At 43.4% G+C, this 22,274-nt stretch overlaps 1 long non-coding RNA gene across 2 annotated transcripts; it reads left to right on the forward strand.

The window, feature by feature from the left end:
- Nucleotides 1-7,550: 7,550 nt before the first annotated feature.
- Nucleotides 7,551-12,418, forward strand: LOC128748612 (uncharacterized). Of its 2 annotated transcripts, none has more exons than XR_008412810.1 (3): nt 7,551-7,617; nt 10,029-10,092; nt 11,693-12,418. It is a non-coding gene; the product is annotated as an uncharacterized LOC128748612 (long non-coding RNA). The 2 variants fall into 2 exon arrangements; XR_008412809.1 differs by having other exon boundaries at nt 7,554-7,617; nt 11,751-12,418.
- The last annotated feature ends 9,856 nt before the right edge of the window (nt 12,419-22,274 follow it).

A 22,274-nucleotide genomic window follows, 5' to 3' on the forward strand; every position in this document is an offset into this window, starting at 1 on the left:
AATTGTATGTACAGTGGAATTGCATATACCCAACTGCATGTTGATGACAACAACAGAAAATATCCAGGCCTGGTGCGGAGGCCACAAAAGACTGAATGATTATACAGTGGAATGTGTCTTCAACTTTTTTATTTCAACCTTCATCTGCCCATCAATGCCTCTCCAGAGCCTCCTGTCTTTTGTGTTTGCATATTAAGGCCTTGAGAGACGCTTAGGAGCAAATGATTCAGATGGACATTAATAGGTCAAGGTTTGTTTGTATGTTTGTGAACATTACTTATAGCCATTAAAGGTGACTGAGCAAAGGAGAAGATGGAAGATAGCCTGTGGCTGCATTGAAGAAATTATGGGCAAGAATTAATATACTGCATGGATGCCATTAGTGCATTCTCCTGATTCAAATGTCTTTAAATACATACATATGTATAGCCCTGCGAGGGCATCTATCTGTGTCTTTCGTCTGAGGAAAGCAGAACAACCATTAGTACATAAACTAATTAGGGCATCTCTTAAATGAAACTTCCTCACTGAAGCCATTTACAATAATGAGGAAATATCTATTAGACTGGCTGCAAATTTCACAGGAGGACCCCAAAACGCTTCTGTTCCTATATTTTTCATTTTATGAATTTTATGCCATAATGAATTCCTTTATAGAAATGGGTTTGAATGTGCTCTAAAGGAGGTATTAGCGTGGGGATAACTGAGTAATATGGGAAAGATTAAAAACATTTCATGTGATCAATTGGGAAGCACTAATTATTATCAAGTTAAATAGTTGCTGAATTGCAAAAAGAATCCCATTCCACTTCACAATGAAAAAAAACTTACGGCATGATTTATGACTGATTTATGACTTTGAAGTTTCAGAAATCACATTTTATTTCTCAAAACAATGTGTTTTTGTCACACACCAACCATACTGTGCCAGAGTTTGAAACGAGAAGGTTTGGGGCCCTTTGTGTCAGAACATGTGGTTCTAAATACAGAGATCTTGGCCCACACTCATGCCAACCAGCTCCTCCAGGCCTCCAAGGAAAAAGATTCGTCTTCTTCGTCGTGAGTTACAAAACACAGCTGATATCAGGTTTATCATGTGTTCATCTCAGACATCGGCTAAGACCGAGGGACACGCCTGCTGCACCAAGTGACACACACAACTTCTCCTTTGTATAGAAGGTTATTAGACATCATTAGACCGTGATTAGTCTAGGAGTTTGTTTACTTCCGCTACATAGCTGAAGCTCGAGCAGCCGGACATCACCCAGTCATGTCATACTCCGGATACTCAGCTACAAGCTTAGTCCAGCTATTTCCAGGCTGTAGAATCTGATTAAGAGAAATGACAATTTCTCTCCAGTCGCCGGACAAAGGTGTTAATAGGTATTTTAAAAGTCCAAAATTTTAAAAAAGCAGCGATTCTTAACCTCTATAGCAGATATGTGCCCATGGTTGGGCTGCGACACCTCCTAGAGGGCAACTAAAAGTTTTTTTGGTTTACACCTTTGGGCCGTGAGGTGGTACTTATGGTGGCAGTAGTGTGTCTCTGAATTGACTTGACAGTGTGAAATCTGTGACAGCTAACAATGGAGTAGTTCTTGAAAAGGAAATATGATAAAGAAAGTGATGGCGCCCCCAACAGTGAAGCAGTTTTGAAAATTAATTAAAACACTTTATGGCAACAATTTCATTTAGACTTCCTCTTTGGAGTTGAAATAAAATATATTAGTTTAATTTCATGATATTTAGACATGGTTTTATGATATTATATTTTATACAGTTTGCATCAAGTGTGTTTTTCTTTTCTTCATCAGTATATAACGCTGAAGGCTGCCTTCAGCGCCAGTATAGGACGCAAAAGTTCACATCAATATATTGAATATTGAAGCGTGAATGTGTTGTAATGGAAGTGGTGGCTATTGCTGCCTGGAGTAGTTTACTTAAGAAATAACTCGCTCGACATGCATAAGAGAAGCCTTGTTTTTGTTATCTAGTGCTGTCTCTTGTAGGAATCTACACCTTTAATGTATCTTCCGCGTGTTCGTTTACTCGTGAGAATGACTACCAAAAACCCACAACTTAAAATCCAAAAGAATTTATTCCCTGACAGAGGAGTCTAATTACCCTAACAGAGCTCTGGGTCCACAACTACGCCTGACTTAGCCTTAGCTCCAGTGGTGTAGAGTGACAAAGACTATCTCTGGCCCTGACCCTTTTATGACACATTTCAGTTCATCTTGGGGTATAGTCTCCACTGATTGGTCCTGGGCTCTTGGGGTCCCCGTTGCCATGGCGCCACATTCCTGATCTGGTTTCAACACCCCTTGGTTTGGAGCGACGTTGATGAATCCTCTTGTTGTTGCCCATTTCCTGGCCTTTTTTGGGTGGAAAGCTGTAAACAGATAATCCAGTCCCCTCCTCTGATTGGCTTGCTTCTGCTGGTGGACTGGCTGGTCCCATCTCTGCCTGGCTCTGCCTGGGTCCATAATTCATCCTCCTGACCCATCACTGTGCCAGAGGTTCCTTATCTTCCACATTCCTTCACTTGGGGGAAGGTAGATGTTTGTTCCCACAAACTCAGACTCAGCTCAAGCTGTTTGGGCCCGTTCTAGGTTAGATGTCTCCTGGGTTCCTCAATGGGCCTGGTACCTGGTGGTTCCTGCCTTTCATGACTCACTTTTCCATACACGCATCTCTCCCCACTATCCTTATCATACACACACCTCTCATACTGTATCAAACTGAGGTTACCTCACCCATTATCACTGTGTCTGTTGGATTCAGTCTTTCATTAGACAAAGCATTTATTCAATAGCAGATACTTGATGAATATGATCATAAGTAAAATATCATGATTCCCACACTCTGTGACAGGTTGCACCCAGCAGGATCCGCACAATAAAAAAAAAAAAAAACTTTAACTTTAAATTTGTCAGTAATTAAGTTATAGACATTAACACGATCATTTGACACCCCTTGTTTTTAGTCTGTGTGATACCTTTGTCTTGTGTGAGTTTGTCTTGTCCTTGTGAGAGAGTTCTAAATTAAAAATAGCTGTAGCTCAGAATGTGTGAATGATCTGTGAAAGACCAATGTTTATGGTTTCCTGTACCCAGAAATGGTCCACCAGACAGGTTCAGAATATTGTTAGCTCCACAGACGTACAGACGAAATAAACGGTGCGGCCTTATTTTAGGCAACTTTGGCGGCTGATGCAGCCCCCACAACATGATGCTTCCAACCTATCAGCTCTTCTCTACACGCCTAAATCAACAGGTTAAGCTAGATCTTTTTACTGGCCAAGAAGCAAGGCTGACACAGAACAATGCCTACTGTTATAGAGCAGTCTTTGCCCCCACCTTTTGGAGGTGACTCAACCCTGTCAGCCCCAGAAACGACTTCTGCTCCTGCCCCAGTACAACAATTAACCAGCGTTACAGAACCGACAATCCCTGCGCTTGGAGGTTTATACAGGTAGACCCGGGTTTTGCAAAAATTTCTTTTTGTGTTACATAATGTTTGTTGATTCACAACCTTCCCTTTTCCAAACAGACATAGCCCAGGTTGCCTATTGTATAAATCTCCTTCGCGACAAGGCCAGCCAGTGGGCAGTTTCTCTGTGGGAGTCAGACTCTCCCATCTTAAATTTTTTCCACAGTGGAGAACGAGTGGAAATTTTTTAATTTCCACTCGTTCTCCACTGAGATGCGTCGTTTTCGATGCTCCCTTTAAGAGTGGTTCCAGCGCTTCCAAAAGTTTAGTTTCTGTTTCCCAAGACTCCTCTGAGGAGTCCATTTCAGAGTATTCAATACGTTTCAGGATTTTAGCAGCTCAAGCCAGTTGGAATGAGCCAACGCTTATATCCATCTTTACCAACGGCTTAGCTGCTAATATACAAGACCAGCTTTCCCTCCGTGATGAACCCACCTCCTTGTTTTGGGTCCTGTTCTCTTCACCTGAAAATAACACCCAGTCTGAAGACACCCCTTCACCTGAAACCTCTGAGACCATGCAGGTGGGGAGAATAAGATTGACTCCAGAGGAACGCCAATCTTCCGGATCTCTGGTTGGAGCACCCTTTGCCATGCTCATTGCCTTCGATCCGCCTCCGGTTGTCCTCAGAACTTTCCTTCCTCTCCACCCTCTCCGCCTGACCTCTCACAGGTTCCTACCTGCTATTGTGATTTAGGAGAGGTATTTAACAAGGGATGAAAAAGCCTTCAAAATCTCATGTGATTTTTTCACATGAGATTTTGAAGGCTTTTTCATCCCTGTCAGACTCTGTTGAACAGGCCTCGGCCTCCTCTGGACAATTGCCCAACACTGTTTCTCACACCTGCGCTGGAGCTCAGGGTTTTGTTTGTGAACCTGTGATTCCCATGCCTGATTCTTACGCAGGCGAGATTGGTTCATGTAATCGCTTTTTATTACAGTGTTCTCTTGTGTTTGACCTTCAGCCTAGTTCTTATGGCTCTGACCGGGCTCGGGCTTCCTGTTGAACTTACTGAGGGGTCGTGCTGCAGAATGGGCCACCTCTGTGGGAGGTCAAGTCACCCGTCCTGGATACTTTTGAGTCACTCACCTCAAAGATGCGACGTGTTTTTGACCTTCCCTATCGTAACAATCTTCTCACATCGTCTTCTTGGTCTTTGCCAGTCTAACGCCTCTGTTGCTGAGTTCTCAGTCAGATTCCGCCTTGCCGCTTCAGAACGTGGGTGGAACGAGACAGCACTCGTCTCACTCCGGAGGAGCGACGTCACTGCAAATCCCATGCCTCTATTATCTCTGCCTCTATTGTGGTCAGGCAGGTCATGTGCTCCGGAGCTGTCCCGCCCGTCCTCCGGCTTCCGGCAGACCGGCTTGTCTGATACGCCCCTCCTCCTTCCCTTGGGTGCAGGGTTCTTTTTTGTCAACAAAAAGACAATTTGCTACGCCCGTGCATTGACTATCATGGTTTAAACCAGATTACTATCAAGAACAAATACCCGCTCCCACTCATTGATATGGCTTTTGAACCTCTAAACCAGGAAAAGATTTTCTCCAAGCACGACCTATGCAATGCTTGTCACTCAGTTCGTATTAGAGAGGGGTCAAGTGGAAGACCGCCTTTAAGACGCCTCTGGGTCACTTTGAGTATTGTGTTATGCCGTTCGGTCTGACCAACGCACCTGCTGTATTCCAAGCTCTCATCAATGATGTACTCAGAAACATGATTAATCATTTTGTTTATGTCTACTTGGACGACATCCTCATCTTCTTGAGGGGGGAGGAGGAACATAGAGCATGTGCAGCTGGTCCTACAGAGACTACTAGAGAACAGACTTTACTGCAAGGCTGAGAAGTGTGAATTCCACTTGAAACAAGCTTCCTGGGATTTACGCCTTCTTCCTGATCCTGCAAAGATCGAGGCTGTCACAAGTTGGAAAACCTCCACGAACCGTGAGCAACTTCAACAGTTTCTAGGCTTTGTTAACTTTTACAGACTCTTCATACGCAACTACAGCAAGGTTGCGGCACCGCTAACTTTACTCACCTCCACAAAGAAGGTCTTCACCTTTGACCTGGGCCCCTGAAGCAGAGGAGGCCTTCAACAAGCTCCGAACCCTCTTTCTTCTGCTCCGATCCTGCGTCACACGGACCCCTCCCGACAGTTCATCGTCGCGGTGGACGCATCAGACTCGGGAATCAGTGGTGTCCTTTTTCAAAGGGATCCCTTCGACCAAAAGTTACACCTTTGTGCCTTCTTTTCCAGAAGATTGTCAAGCGCTGAGATGAACTACGACATTGGCAACCGTGAACTTCGAGCAGTTGTGGCGGCACTCCAGGAATGAAGACACTGGTTAGAGGGGGACGAAACCCCTTTTTTGGTCCTTACTGACCATAAAAACTTGACTTACCTCCAGTCCGCCAAAAGACTTGACTCCCACCAGGCTCGGTGGGACCTGATCCTTGGGAGATTTCAGTTCTCCATAACCTACCGGCCTGGCAGTCAGAACACTAAGCCTGATGCTCTCTCCAGACTATTTGAACTTCCTCACTCCCACGAGAAGACTGACACGATTGTTCCAGAATCCTGTATCATTGGCTCTGCCTGCTGAGACATTGAAAGCTGTTTTGGAGGCCCAGAAACGACATCCAGCTCCCAACGCCGGTCCTCCAAATAGACTGTTCGTGCCTGTGAACACACGCTCTCAAGTCCTACAATGGGGCCATTCGTCCAAGTTACCCTGCCATCCAGGTACCTTTCGCACTCTGTCTTCTCAGACAACACTTCTGGTGGCCCGGCATGACTAGGGACGTCAAAGCTTTCTGCAAGGCCTGTACCATCTGCTGTCTTCTCACCGCCCTCCCACTGGTCTACTACAACCACTGCCGCTTCCTAGCCGTCCATGGTCTCCCATCGCCGTCGACTTTGTCAAGGGCCTGCCCCCCTCTGCATTTACTGTATGACGACGGTCATGACCATTGTGGATTGATTCTTCAAGATGGCACAATTCATTCCTCTCGCCAAGCTCCCATCTGTGCTTGAGACTGCAAATCTGATGGTCCAACATATTTTCCGTCTCCATGGCATCCCAGTGGATGTGGTTTCAAACAGGGGACCTCTGTTTGCATCACAGGTCTGGCAAGCCTTTCTAGAGCCTTGGGAGCTACTCCTAGCCTAACGTCCGGATACCACCCGCAATCTAATGGACAGACTGCATCACCACCAAGGACCCATCCTCCTGGTCATCTCAGCTCCCCTGGATGGAGTATTCTCACAACACCCTCGTCTCAGCCTCCACCGGTATGGTTGCTTACGGTTACCAGCCTCCTTTGTTCCCCTCCGAGGAAACTGACAGCTGTTCCTACCCTCAACCAACCCCTTCAACGCTGCTGTAAGACCTGGTCTCTGACTCGAGCTGCACTCCTCCACTCCTCCGCACAGACCAAGACAGTGGCCGACCGGTGCAGGACTCCCGCTCCTCACGACCAACCCGGCGATATGGTCTAGCTCTCGACTTGAGTCCTTCAAGTTCCTGGTGAGTCAAGAAAGCTTTCTCCCAGATTTATCGGCCCTTTCAAGGTGGAGAAATGAATCAACAACTCTGCAATCCGGCTGAAGCTTCCTGGCTCTGAAGATTCATCCTACTTTCCACGTTTCTCTGCGGTCAACACCTCTCCTCTCAACCCAGTCGCCGAAGAACCTCCTCCTCCTATCTTCATCGACAACCATCCTGTCTACACCGTCAACAAGATTCTCGAATGTAGACGACGTGGTCAAGGTCTCCAATATCTTGTAGATTGGAAGGGATACGTTCCTGAGGGGCAACCATGGATCTCCCGATATCTCATCCTTGACCAAGTCTTGATCTCTGAGTTTCACGCCACTCACCCAGACAAACCTGGAAGAGTGCCTTGAGGCCCTCCTTGAAGGGGGGGGTACTGTTAGGTTTCGTGTTTTTCATTTGTACTTTTATTTTGAAACTTCTGTTCTCCTTGTTGTGCATACTTCCTTTGTTGTATCTGTTACATCCAGCTTGATGGCAAAGTGCAGCTGAAACACATTCCGTAGATCCGTGGATAGCTACCCCGGTTTCCTTTGTCTTGGCTAGATGGTCCGTTGATCAAATCTTGGTACGTTCTCCTGTGATTATAGCATTCTCCTGTCCCTGGTTTTTCCTTCCGTCTCGCTCCGTGTTCTTCTCTTCTCGCTCTATCTAGATCTCCTATCATTTGCTCTCTGTTATTAGCTCTGCATTAGCTTCCTCGAGTGTTTGTGTTACTCACTACTTTTGTTCAGACTGTGTGCTAGTTTTTTTTCCTCGGTTAAAGTGTTTGTTTTCACCTCAACCGAGCGTCTGACTTTTCTGTTGTCCTCGTTTTACAGCGCTGTGTTTCTCACGCCTGTTTTCTGTTTTAGTTTTTTCCCCTCTCTCTTCGTGTATTGTCCTCCACACTCCACTTTGGTGTTGTCGCCTTCAATTTAGATTATGGTCTGTTTATTATTTTGTGTTTATTGTAATAAAATCTCGTGTTTAACAGAACTCTCGCTCGGCCGAGTCATCTACGTTTCGAGTCATCTGCTCTTGGGTCACTTAGATTAGCAGACATGACAGGGTCAACTTAAATCTAGCAAACATGACAACTACATTAATGTTTAATAGCTTCAATTGACAACATTACATTTCTATAGATGACAAAATGCTGTTTTAGTTTTAATAAATCATTGCTGACTGACTTACAGTAAGTGATATTATGTTGTAAAGTATTCATAATATGCTGACGTCAAAAGTGATTCGGACAAAATGTAAGAGTATGATTGTCAGTTCAAGGATACAATTGTTCTCTCTTCCCCCATGTTGCCACTTGCAGCTGTGAGATGTCTAGCTCTGGCTTAAGAGCAGCAGTGAGGCCAATGTATGTTGTAAGACATTTGGCATGTTCAAGTACACAATAAGCAATGGTAAGAACATAGTGATATATTGTCTCAGTCAGTTACACCTAAAGTCGTGAAACTGCATCCAAACGCTGCATGAATTGTATCAGAATGGCTGAGTGAATGCAAAGAGTAATGCATCATCCATGACTGGATGTGAGGATGGAGGGATTGCGGCAAAGGGAGAGGACTCTTGGCAGGACATGGTGATAATCCGCTGCCTGTGTGAATGATTAGCATATATGCAAAGCACTTCAATTCTATAAACTAACACTGAGTGGCAGAGATAACTAATGCACTGTGCACCTCCCTCCACCCTTCTTTATCGCTCCGTCTGCCTGTGGACGTTGGCAGTTTCCTTGTCTTCTGTTTATTTTTATTTTTTTTGTCCCAAAAATCCGAGCCCAGTCTCATTAGCGTGGACAGGGAAACACCTCCCTGGTACATCCCACACAATAATAACAATATAATCTCCTTTTTCTCAATGTGTGATGTTTGTACTTTCTTCACACATAATAAATATGTAAGTAGTGAATATGTTTGTCAATACTTTTACTGATTCACCGCTGAGTTCCCTCCAAGCCAACCACGCAACCCCAACCCAATATTTACACAACACATGTGGATGCAAACATAGGAAGTGCGAAAGATGTCCATGAAATACATTTGACCTCTTCAGGTTTCAATCAAATGCAAAACACTTGCCAGGAACACAGACATACACATTCCAGAACCCATCTCGTACTTGTGAGTCTCGTTTTCACCCTGTGAACAACAGAAAAGATGCTATACGACACAGAGTAAATACTTGATTGAAACCACTGGCCTCAAACAGGTCCGCAAAGGGCTATAGTGGGTTTTCGTTCCAACCAATCAGGTATCTGAAGACTGTAATCAGAATTGTTGGTCCAGGATCCGGGAAAGTTATAGTAAATTTAAAAGAACAACTTTATTGAAATACCGTAAGACCACAAAGCAATCACAAACAGTGACAGAAAAAAAAATGCCGTAAGGCTGTGAATGTATCACGAACAGCAGGCCATTCAGTTACGATGTATTTTGTACATGTAAGTATTGTGCAGGGAGTCATCACAATTTGTAACGCGGCTTATATCAATCATCAATTTGCTAGACAAGGGAGTTTTCTTTGTTGCACTGTCTCATGACATTTATTGATCATTTGTTTCACATTAGCAATATATAATAAATACAAAGCAAGTCAACAAAGGTCTGTTTGTGACGTGCTCACAACATTATGGCATGTATTTTAAATTTTTTTGGGGGGGGTTCTGTTTTCAGTCACCGTTTATGGTTGCTTTGTGGTGTTTTTTAATGAAGTTCTTTTTTTTAAACAATGGATAATACGCCCGTCCTTGTGGAAGAACCTTAGTGACGACATTGACCTCTCGTCACTCCCGCATAGGCACAGAGCCAATACAGCAGCTTTCCCGGATCCTTTACTGACAATTATATTGTCAGTCGGGTGCTGCTCCTTCTTCCAGCTAACACCTGAACTGATGTGTGCTTCTTTGGTTGGAACAAAAACCTGAACCCACCGTGTGTCGCCTGTTATGTTTTGTAGTTTGACCATTCTCTTGTTCATTTCCAGTTTCCTTGTCAAGTTGAGAAACAGGCAGGTTGAGTCCCATCTCTTTTCATCTAGTCATGATCAGGTAAGTCTGTGATGAACTTAATTGGGAGACCCACATGCAACAGACTGAGACTGGAGGTTGAGTTCAGCAAATTTAATAACCAAACTAACTAAAGGCACTTGACTTCTACTCGCGAAGGAGGATCTAAGAAATACAAACAGAAACTCTATTACAAACTAACAGAGGAGGCCGGAAAAACAAGGACAATTCAAAAACACAATGCAAGATGGCTACAGAGTCCAAACAAACAAAAGCAGAACAACTGGATAAATTCAACCAAGCGTCCTTGAGCGCAACAGAGTCCAACAAACAAAAGTAGATACGAGCATCCATGAGTGCGTAGCAAGTCCACTCGATTGGGAGGAAGAGGAACCAGGTTAACAGGCACAGGGAGAATACATGTGACGAACTGACGCCGGATGTCATTTGGGCGGCGTTCAAATAGTGAGCGGGGATGATGGCAGGATTGGCTTCAGGTGTGTGTGTGTCTGTATCGGGAAAGACCCCCAATCCTGGAAGAGAGGCAGAGAAAAAGGCAGGAGCAGGACGCAGTCCAAACCAAGTTGAACAGACGGAGGGGAATTCGTGACAAAGTCTTTGCCTTTGCCCAGCATTAATTCATGTTTTCCTAGAAGGCTTTCGTTTTCAAAAACTATACTATATCTTTGTATGTGGCCTGTTTGAGTGACAGGAGGTTTTACAGCTGAGTAGGTGATTTTGTTTGCCTTTTTCACATTCTTTGATTTGATGGAGCCAAACTTCCTACATGGCTATCATTTGTGCTTTGTGACTCAAAACTTGGCTCATCTTCTCTGAAGGGCTGATCTACTAAAGGTTTGTGTACGTGTATGTTAAATACAGATCACATGATCAGATATCGGTTCAGATTGTTCCTATACAGAGGAGAAAAAACATGGCTGAGAGCATCTCAACACCTTTTTAAAGACTCTTATGTTGACACAAACCCAAGGTGGATTCATTCCATGATCCACAATCCCAAGTAGGAAGCAAAGTAATGTAGCGCTGTGAGCTCTTGAGTGCTTCAGGTTCCTATGACCGGAGAGGAGGATCAATCAAAGCTGGCAGGTAGCAAGGAGCCGTTTCTGACTGTTTTATTGAGCTCAGTAGACAGTACTCCCAACAATAGTATAGGTTCACACTATGCAAATGGTGGTATTTACAAGTGACCGTGTAAATACAATTACAGGTGATGCCTTTTGGAGGTCAAAATATTATATTATATTATATTATATTATATTATATTATATTATATTATATTATATTATATTATATTATATTATATTATATTATATTATATTATATTATATTATATTATATTATATTATATTATATTATATTATATTATATTATATTATATTATAGTTTCAGTCTCACATTGACTCAAAGTCAGATGAATTATGGATTTGTTTGTGTCTGTGTTACTATAATGACCATCACCGTTGTCCTCTTTCATATTTTATTTTGTCTCTCAGGGTGAGTTTTGATATTTTGTTCTCCAAGGATGTCACAGTTCATTGTTATACTTGTGATAAATGATGACATTCTGCCTTCAATGCCTCAGTTAGCATCTGTTTCTTTTTTTTTCCCAACATGGGTGCAGGAGTCGTCCCAGTGCTGCTGGCATTCCAGACTGACACATCTCCCCATCTTTAATTCAGGCCCTGCCCATCCAAAGGGTCCTCCAGAACGACTGTGCCTGCAGGCAAGCTCCAGGCCTTGACTCCCGACAACACCTCTTGAGTGAAGGTCTCCACTCCAATTCTGCCCTGGACTCTCAGCAAGATGTATATTAGAAACACGCAAGAGCACACAGACAGCAGCTCAGCAAGAAAAATGCCATCTACAACTGCTTTACGTTATTGAGGCAAGTAGTAACCTGTACATTTTTTTTTCTTGATCTCAAATGCATTTGTACTTGGTCTTGCTTCTGTCTTAGACCTGGCAGACTCTGTATTTCTATTCAAGACTAGTCAAGACCGTCAGAGAACACTTGGTAAAAGAAGGATCCTGGCTTTATGTTCAGTTTTAGGCGTTTCCAACTGAATAAGGTTTCTTAAGGCTGTTTTTAGTCAGACTGATGTTGTTTTTTTTAGCTGACAATTGGTTAACTGGTTAACCAATGTGAGTTTGAGACACCTTATATAAACTGTTTTGGTCTTGTCTCAGTCTCGCCCACCAAATATCTTGGTCTCGTCTTGGTCTTGATCTCCAAATGCATCTGTCTTATCTCAGTTTTGACACTCTCCAGTCTTGATGATGTCTTGGTCATGACTGATGTGGTCTTCACTTGCAACACTAGTGAGTGTAGCATGAAATCCAATGCAACGCAAAATGAAAAACAATGCGTGTGTAACAGTTCTCAGTTAAGTCTTATTTTGCTTTATTTTATTTCTAATGGCATTTCCTGTAAAGATTATATTTGAAATAACATTGTACATAAACATGAAAAGAAAACTTGAATTAAACAGATAAAGCAATATTCACAACTTTTAATTTAAATAATTATTGAACACATTTTTTTCTCTCAATGCGAGGGCAGTTAAATCGTCTGACCTCTGTTGTGTTTCACTGCTTCCTGAAGAATTTGCGTGGTACTGCCGTCACTTGAGAATGCTGCAGCGCACACTTCACAAAATTAGATGTCGCATTACTAGATCCAGAGGACACATCACTACGGATCTTCCAGCTCCATTTCATTGTAGCTTCCGCGTCGCTTTCAGTCTGATGTGTTTGTCCGCTTTGCGAACTGTATGGGAACCATTTCTGCGTGTACCCGAGTTGTTGAAAGATGAACTATCGTGTAAGGGCTTTGGAACTACCAACACTGCTTGTGCGAACCACTTGGAGGCACTGTCTTCTGACGCCATCTGTTGGCATTGGACAGATTAGATAGGAGTGGTGACTCTGGCATGCACATAGAATGAGACATTGTTCATCTCTCTGAAGACCCACAGACACATCCATGCACTTGTTTGTGGAAGAGACATTGAAGCATGTTAACCTTGGAGTGCCTCTAGTCAGGAAGACTTGGGATGTGGTGTTGGTTGTAACAAGGTCATTAAGGCAACACAGTAAGCTCTTTCTATCTTTTGCTGACACACACAGAAGAGGCTCACACACCTACACACGCACGCACACACATCCACGTACACACACACACACATAAACACACACACTTGTGTCCAGGGACAGCGAGGCTCCTCTAGGACAATGACATGCGTCCTGTTTCCACTACATGGCACAGAAACAGAACAGTGCACAAGTGAAGGAAGGAAGACACTGACATGCAAGTGAGAGAAAGAAATAGGAGAAAAAATTCACAGCAAAAACTAATTAGTCAAGAGAATGTTACAGAACCATGAGATACTGCCCAATGATAAAAGATGATTTATCTGTGGCTGTGTGTTCTTGCATTCACCTGTGTGTGGCTGTCGTCTTGAGGATAGGCACAGCGACGAGACAGCCATTGTGTTAAAGTGAGCATATGGTTAGTGACACGTCTCTTTCTAGTGCCATATCGTCTGTCTATACGGCGCGATGGCAGCCAAGGCAGCAGTCCTTTTTACTGTGACTGAAGGTCTGATTGAAGGAAAACATGGACCAGCATTAGTGGAAGTTTATTCCCCGGCTCATGGTTTTGGACTCCACGGACGAAGATGGTTTTAAAAAGTGGATGGGCTTTAAAGGAAAAAAAAAAGTTTGTGTCTCCAACTTACTATTTATACTTGCTGGAACAATGTGATCCTCTGGGATGGTCCCGGGGGAGATTTGGGGTACATTACCTTCCAAGCAACTTGAAAAGTTGAAACAAAAAGCAGACAAAAGTTTCCTTCTTATTGTTTCAATGGCAAATATGTACAGGGTAGTTATTGCTTTGGAAATCTGAGTAATAATCCAGAGGGGATTGGATGGTCATGTCATTCGTCTTCCAGGACACTCTTTTCCACTCTTTGTTTTGGTTCATGAGTGGGTTGGGTGATGCCAAAAGGATCTCGTTGTTTTTAAGGTGGAACTATTCCATCTGATTTTTTAAGGACCCTAGCACCCTCAAGGTAAATGAACGCAGTGATTACTCGTTTAACTACTGCTGATAAACACACTCACCTGTGAGTCACATACATACAAGGCACCCTCTGAGTGAAAATTGGTTATGTTTTTTCAAATGGTACCAGCTTCCGATGAGGATCAGTGTGAAGTCCTAATTAATGGTTGCAGAAGAATAATTCAGAACCTGATGCTAGGAGCAACAAATGGAGCAAACAATTTACTTTTGACATAATTGTCAACATGATATAATCATGTTACTGTGGGCAATTGAAAGAAATCACATATAACGCTAACTGGAGGGCCATAAGTCCAGTTAACACCATGCTGGCTATCACTAGATCTGTTCACAAGTGGTCTGAGGAGGCCTACCTGACACTGCAGGGCTGCTTCGACGTCACTGACTGGGATGTTCTCTGTGAATCTTGTAGAGATGACATCGACGGACTGACGGGGTGTATGACTGACTACATACATTTCTGTGTGGACTCTAATGCCCCAACAAGGACTGTCAAAAAATGTTACCCTAACAACAAACCTTGGGTAACAAAGGACATCAAAAACATCTTAAATAACAAAAAGAGGGCAGCAAAGGTTTGAATCAAGTCAACCGGACTAGTAATAGTCAAAGAACACGTTCCTATCCAGAAGGCTTCGTCAGTTCTGGCTTATATTAGGCCAGTTGAATGGGCAAAGGTGTTAATGGCCAGGGGTGGAGCCAATCCAGTGTGATTCGTGACAAGGGTCAGCATTATGCTAATGGGGATGTGTCTATGGTTCCCCGCCCATTGGGGATGGCTACTGATGGGCCATTAATGCAAATGCTGAATGTAGCCCAGGTGGCAATTGGGGCTATTCAGATGTTGACACCACACTGTACAGACGCGAAGGACCTGTCCAAGCCTAGATCAATGGCTAAATCTGCCTAGGGAGGGTGTTTAGGACAGCATTGTATGATCCTGTGTCCCCCGTTTCCATCCGAGTGGTCAATGTGGATATGGTTGAGGACTATAAATATCTTGGGGTTCACATAGACAACAAACTGGACTGGGCTCAGAACACTGAGGCCCTTTACCTAAAAGGTCAGAGTCGTCTCTTTTTCTTGAGGAGGCTCAGGTCCTTCAACGTCTGCAGGGACAATGGTGAGAATGTTTTATGAGTCGGTGGTGTCCAGTGCAATTCTGTTCGCTGTGGTTTGCTGGCGCAGCAGATTAACGGTGGCGGACACTAACGGACTCAACAAACTCATCCGCAAAGCTAGTGATGCAGTGGGGGTGAAACTGGAACCCTAGGAGACAGTTATGGAGAGAAGGATGCTCTTGAAACAAATGAGCATCCTGGGCAACATCACCCACCCCCTCCATGAGCTCCTGGTCCTATGCATAAGCACATGGACCAATAGACTGAGACTACCCAACTCAATGACCACAGGAGGTCTTTTCTTCCCGAGGCAATAAAAACATACAAATCGTCCCTGAAAAAATGCAATGAAGGGTTTTTTGGCATATTTTTCTGTTCTTGAACTACATTTCTATCACATTGTTTTCTAAGCTCTTTTGTATCACTTTTTTTGCACTTCTCTCTCTCTCAAGTCCTTCATGAACAATGCAAATCAAATGTTAGGTACCTGCTTCACTCCTCCTTATCTCAAGTATTTAATACACGTACGTAGGGGAAGGACAGTGGAAGGAGACGAGCACACATCCAACAGGGTGATTTGAGTCAGTAAATAAGCTAATCCTTCTGGAAGAAAGAAAAGCGGGATGCAGACAGAAGAAAAAGAGACCTTGTTTGATTACTGTTGTTCTTAACAGCTCACTCTCTTGAAGCGACAAAGACGAGGTGCAAACACATGCTCAGCACAGGCCTCCTGGGGCACAGCACTGTCTAAATGACTGCAACAGTTTCCTCTGATCATGGTTGGAAAAAGAAAAACAAGAGAGCACGACAGAAAGGGGGAGAGGAGAAGAGAGCTCTCAGGATGAAGTGTCTTGGAGATGCTCAGGAAGGATGATAGTTTACAGATGATCACCAGGGAAATGCTCGGAGGACCACAGAATCAAATTAGGTCTATATTCAATTCCTAAGAACTGCAGCATCATCTGGCCATTTAGAGCATACTTCATAGTCTGTAAAACCACATATATAATCCACCTAGTGAGGTGCAACTGTCCCACACATGACAACCTCCCCTTTGTGTCTGCACTGACTCCTGCAGTCTCCTTCTGACGACTCATTTAATCACTCAATCGCTGGCTTCAAATCCTCCTCAATCCATCTTGAACTTGTCTCAATCCTGCTTCCATCAGGGGGTGAAATGGTAGAGCACTGACAAGAGCATGGCCATAGGTTAGTCTGTGAGGTTGTGTTTAACATTAATACTGTTGTTTTAGACAAGCCTCAAAAGTCCACATCTACACACACACACACACACACACACACACTTTAATTTAATTTAATTTAATTTAATTTACAGTTTGCTCTCCAGACAACACAGAACCTTTGTAAGTGCACGAATTCCTGGTCCACTGGTCACACTGATGCATCTAGGATCGCAGCTAGGATGATAACAACAACAAACAAAACCAAACAAAAGCAATCTGTTTTGCTTCTGTGCAAGGATGTTTTTCGTTTTCGGTATCAGTGGAGATTGGCAGCAAAAATCCTGATCGGAGCATCCCTGAAAAAAGAAAACATATATATATATATATATATATATATATATATATATATATATATATATATATATATATATATATATATATATATATATATATATATATATGTAAGTTCATCCACACCAGACTCTGTCATCCTTGCGTCGTGCACAGTCACATTGGAAGATGAAGGGGCCCCCTCCAAACTGTTCCCACTAGGTTGGGAGCATGGAACTGTCCAAAATGTTTTGGTATCCTGAAGCATTCAACGTTCCTTTCAATGGACCTAAAGAGCCAAGCCCAACTCCTGAAAAAGAACCCTCCACCTCCCTCCTCCACCAAATTTCACACTTGGCACAATGCAGTCTATAATGTAGCATTCTCCTGGTAACCTTCAAACTCTCTCTCGACCATCAGATTGCCAGATGGACAAGAGTGATTCATCACTCCAGAGAAGGTGCCTCCACTGTGGCCTGCTTTATACCACTGCATCAGGCGCTTTGCATTGCACTTGGTGATGGCTTGGATGCAGCTTTGGTTTTCAGCTGTAATCAGTTTTTCTCGTGCCAGCAGCAATTATACGAAGAGCCAGTGAACAGCTGTTAATAAACACCAAACAAAGAACATTTTAGACTACTATTCACTCAGAATTATTATTACTATAATAAAAAAAATCTCCAACTGGCTGCTCAGAGCTTTCACAGCTGGACAGCTAAAACCGTGCGGCATTGTGGTTAACAAATACCTCTTTGGCGGCATGGAAACATAAGGGTGCATGTCGTGCAGTACAAATGTCTTCAAGCGCTGCACTGAACAAACAAGTGTCAAAGATTTTACATACAAACCTGTTATTTAAGCATTTTCTTAAATTTTTACCCTTTTCATTCATTACATTTGTACTGTGTCTTCACTTCTATTTTAGTTATGTAACTTTTAAATGCTTGCACTAAGTTAAAGTGTAATTGTCAGTAATGATCCGGTGACTTTTCCAGGTCCATTAAGCGGCATCAACTCGTTCAAAATGCAAAGAGACGCCAGGAAGGAACTCAGTAATTACAGCCCTCTCCCTCTCAAGAGCTCTTTTTCACTCTCACCCTCCCTCCTTCAAGCTCTTATTCCACCCCTGCCCTTGCCCTACTCCTTCCCTCCAATCAACAGGGTTACACCTCACCTCCCTAATCTCTTTCTCTATCTTCCTGTACACCTCTGTCACCTTGTAGTTTCTCTTTAAACACACTCACCTCCACACGTGCGCAGAGTTCTGTTAGGCGCCAAAGAAAACACACAAACACTTGTCTCATTGGTTTGATTTGTGAGGATGCGCACAGGTACATACACACTTGTGAAAATTGGGTAATGTCGAATGATTAAGGCCAAGTGGTGTGCGATGGCTAAGACATGACCTCATGCCTCAAGTAACCACTTGGATGGGGTGTACGTATGCACTACTCCAACATTTCCACAAGAGCTTGATTGCTTCCTGAAGATGTTTGAAATGATGTGCATGTGTGTGTGAGTGTGTGTGAGAGAGATGGGGCCAGCGTTGACGAAGAAATGTAGAAAGAGGCAGAGAGTGATGTCTCCCTCCTCTGAACAGAGAACAGTACTTAGCGGTAATCCTTGATGGAAGCGATCAGCCAATTTAGCCTTTTACCTGAAGAGACCACTTGAAGAAAAATGTAGCAACTGATTACAAAGTTCCCCCCCATGACCATCACCTTATCGCGTTTGGGGCGGTTTGTGGACCTCAATGATTCAGGGTTCTACATTGTCGGAAGCCTAGTGCTTCATGTAGGGTCACCCATGGCAAACAGGTCCTGATGAGAGGTCAGACTAAGCATGGTCCAAATCAATTCATGAAGTGGAATGGATATACAGACCTGATCAAAATCTGAAGACCAGTTGAAAAATAGCGAGAATTTACCTTTTACACATTTCGATTCTAATGAGGTCTTAAGTAGACAATATGCAAAAGCAAGGAGGGGAGTGTGGCAATAAGCACTTAAAAACAGTAACTTATTGAAAACAACAAGTGAACTGAAATAGGCTGTTTATCAGCTGATCAAAAGGTTACGACCATCGCTCAAAAAATTACAAACCGTTATTCCACCGTTCTTGTTATTCACTTCAAGAATTTGGGAACATTGCTCCAAGTGGTGAAGATGGCTTCACGAAGGGCATCAACTGATGGCCATTTTTATAAACTTCCCTTGCCATCCTTCCCCAAATGTTCTCTATGGGATTCAAATCAGGGGGACATGCGGGATGTTCCAAAAGAGATATGTTATTCTACCTGTAGAAGTCCTTGGTCAAGCGAACATTGTGAACTGCAGCGTTGTCCTGTTGAAAAACCCATCTGTTACCACACAGACGAGGCACCTCAGACCTGAGGGATGCCAGCTGCAACATCTGCATATAACCAGCCACAGTTTGACGACTCTCCACTGAATGAAAAAGTAAAGCAAAAGATCATGATGGGCCCCCTCCAGTGTGCTGGGTAGAAAACATCTCAGGTGGGATCTCCTTGTCATGCCACTAACATAGGAAGCCATCTGGACCATCAAGGTTAATTTTTTTTCAGAGAATAAAACTTCCAAAACTTTCCACTTTTCAAAGTCCCATGTTAGATGCTCCCTGGCAAAGTCTAAACAGCCAGTTTTGTGGCATTGAAGGAGACGAGGTCTTCATCCCGACCCTCACCTACCGAAAGAATGAGATCCCGGATACAAGCGGCTGAAATGACTTTTCTTCTATGGGTGGCGGGCGTCTCACTTAGAGATAGGGTGAGAAGTTCTGTCACTCTCGAGAGATTCGGAGTAGAGCCTCTGCTTGACACTCCTGCTCTGACAGGAGTTACTTGAAGTGGTTCGGGCATCTCATGAGGCATCTCATCTCATGCCCCCTGGATGCCTCCCGTTGGAGGTGTTTCAGGCACAGCCAGCTGTGTGGACCCAGGACCAGGTGGAGGGATTATATCTCTAAACTGGCCTGGGAGCATGCTGGGATCCCCATGCTGTAGCTGGTGGATGTTGCCTGGGAGAAGAGCGTTTGGCATGACCTTCAGAAGCTGCAGTCCCGTGGCTCTGCAATAGATAAGCGGATGAAGATGGATGAATGGATTATAAATTAAATTTTGTGTATTTGTTTGCTCTATTGCAATATATTTTATATTTTTGTTGAGTATATATATACTAAATTCTAAACAATAAGGCTCCAAGATATTCAAAGTATTAAGGTAAGTGTACAATGTATAACAACAGTGAGCAAGTGTGTGTACAAGTTTGAAAGGATGCGAATAAGGAGTATGTAACAAAGTGACAGAGGCTACAGTCGTCTTGTTTGGAATGTAGATGGCCTGAGGGAAGAAGTTTCTTCTTATCCTCTCAGCGTTCTCAGGTGACAAAACTGGCAGCCTGATGGCAACAAGGAGAAGAGTGAATGTCCAGGGTGGAGGAGTTTGGGGAGCACTTGACATGCATCGTTTGTTCTAAATTTCCTGCATGTCGGGGAGAATTGTTTTTAATAGCCCTCTCAGCTGAGTGGACTACTCTACTGAGGGCTGAGAAGTCTTCTTTGGTGCAGCTGCCCATCCAGATGATGAAGCTCCCAGTCAAAATGCTTTCTTTGTTGCAGGTGTAGTAGTTCCAGAGCACCTTTACGGTGAGCCTGAAATCCCAAGGGTGTCTAAGGAAAAACATACGCTGTGTGGCCTTCTTCAAAGTCCAGTTGATGTGGCGTGTCCGTAAGAGGTCCCGTGGGAAGGTCATGTGGAGACATTGAAAACTGTCCTCTCTCTCCACTTCTGACTCCCTAATGCACAGCAGATGGATGCTGTCCTGTTGCATTTTTCTGTCGTCCACAATCAGCTCATCATCATCAAAATTCAAATGCACGCATTTAGTGGTCAGAGCATATCTCCGTGGAACACCAAGTTGCAGGTTCGCTTCTTGTGTGAGGCTTTAGAATATATCAGGTAGCAATGGTTACCACTGCTGCCTCAGCAAGAAGGTTCATGATTCGAATCCGGGGGTGGAGTTTGCATGTTTTCCCTGTGCCTGCGTGGGTTTTCTCCAGGTACTCTGTTTTCCATGCTAACTAGGTTAATTGATTGGACACTCTAAAACCTGATGTTTTCCAACAGGTGGCTCCTATACACAGGGGTTGGACAAAAAACGTATGTCATGTCTTTCCTTTCTCCATATTGTCTTGAAAATGCTATTGAGATATTTTCCATTCGTGCAAAACGGTCAGCTTTCCATTGGCCAAAAATTATCTAATTGCCCTACATCTTTGGGATAATCCCTTGAGAAAGTTCTTGTGACAGTAGAAGAGATAGAAGTAGAACATAGAAATATATGACACAAACATTGAGTGCTTGAGAGGAGAAGCAAGGTGAGGAGAAGGAAAGGATGGCAAGAGAGATAGGGAGAGATGAGAGCAGTGATATGATGATGGACGCCTCAAGGACGTGTGTACTTCGATAACAGATAGCATCGGAGAAGATGCTATCGCCACTCCTATCTCTTCGCACCATACACTAATGGGAAGCAAATGGACCAAAAACTGTGTGTGCACGACAGAGGTGTGTTGAATGTTGACTTCAGATCATTTTTTAACATTGTTTTTTTAAGAGGTGTAGTTTTTCCGTGCTTTCAAAGTCATATGGTAGATGAGCTGGGTGTTCAAGTTTAATAAATCGCTATGAGCAAAGTTGGTGCTATTACACTATAAATTTAGGAGCAGAGGAACAGGTTTTTGACACATTATATCCTTAAATCTAATGTCTGTGTGTCACTCAGATTTGCTTTATAATATTTCTCATTCTGGAATCAACAAGGCACTGTTCTGTCATTAAACAAACAGAAATTAAGCAGAACATGAAGGAGTTGGTCATGAATATGTTCACATCACGGCCAAAATACATTCTGTCCAGACCATCTCATCCTCATTTTGAAGTCCCTTTTACATCCTTTTCCTTGAGTCAACCGACAAGACGTTTGCCTCATAAATGTCTAATATGGAAGGAGTTCCATACAAGATGGCTGAGCTCCACCCTCTCTCTCTTTCACTAACTCCTTGGTCATAAACATTTGAATTACTCTGGCGGCCTGATAGGACACTGGCTGTGCTGCATGGACACTTCATATCACAGCACAGAGCCGGTATTGTAATCGTTGAATCAGTAAAGCTTTGACTTTGTGACTCTACAAAATGCCATTCTCTTCAAAACCTCAGATGACATTGTACAACTCAAGTTCTTACCACTTTGAGTGCTTCTATGTAAACCACTCAACAAGTACAATAATATTGCGTGTTTCAGTATGATAGCTAATAACAAGTGATGCTACTTATTCTAATCATCTGGGTTTCTTGTCTGGGCTTGCAACAGTTAGCCATGTTACAGATGCGGATCAACTCAACATTCTGCTAACGTCCAAGAGCGTCACGCTAAGGAAGCGCACTGTAATCCTTGCAAGAAAA

Source organism: Synchiropus splendidus, chromosome 1 (assembly GCF_027744825.2).
Source record: "Synchiropus splendidus isolate RoL2022-P1 chromosome 1, RoL_Sspl_1.0, whole genome shotgun sequence".
Lineage (NCBI taxonomy): Eukaryota > Metazoa > Chordata > Actinopteri > Syngnathiformes > Callionymidae > Synchiropus > Synchiropus splendidus.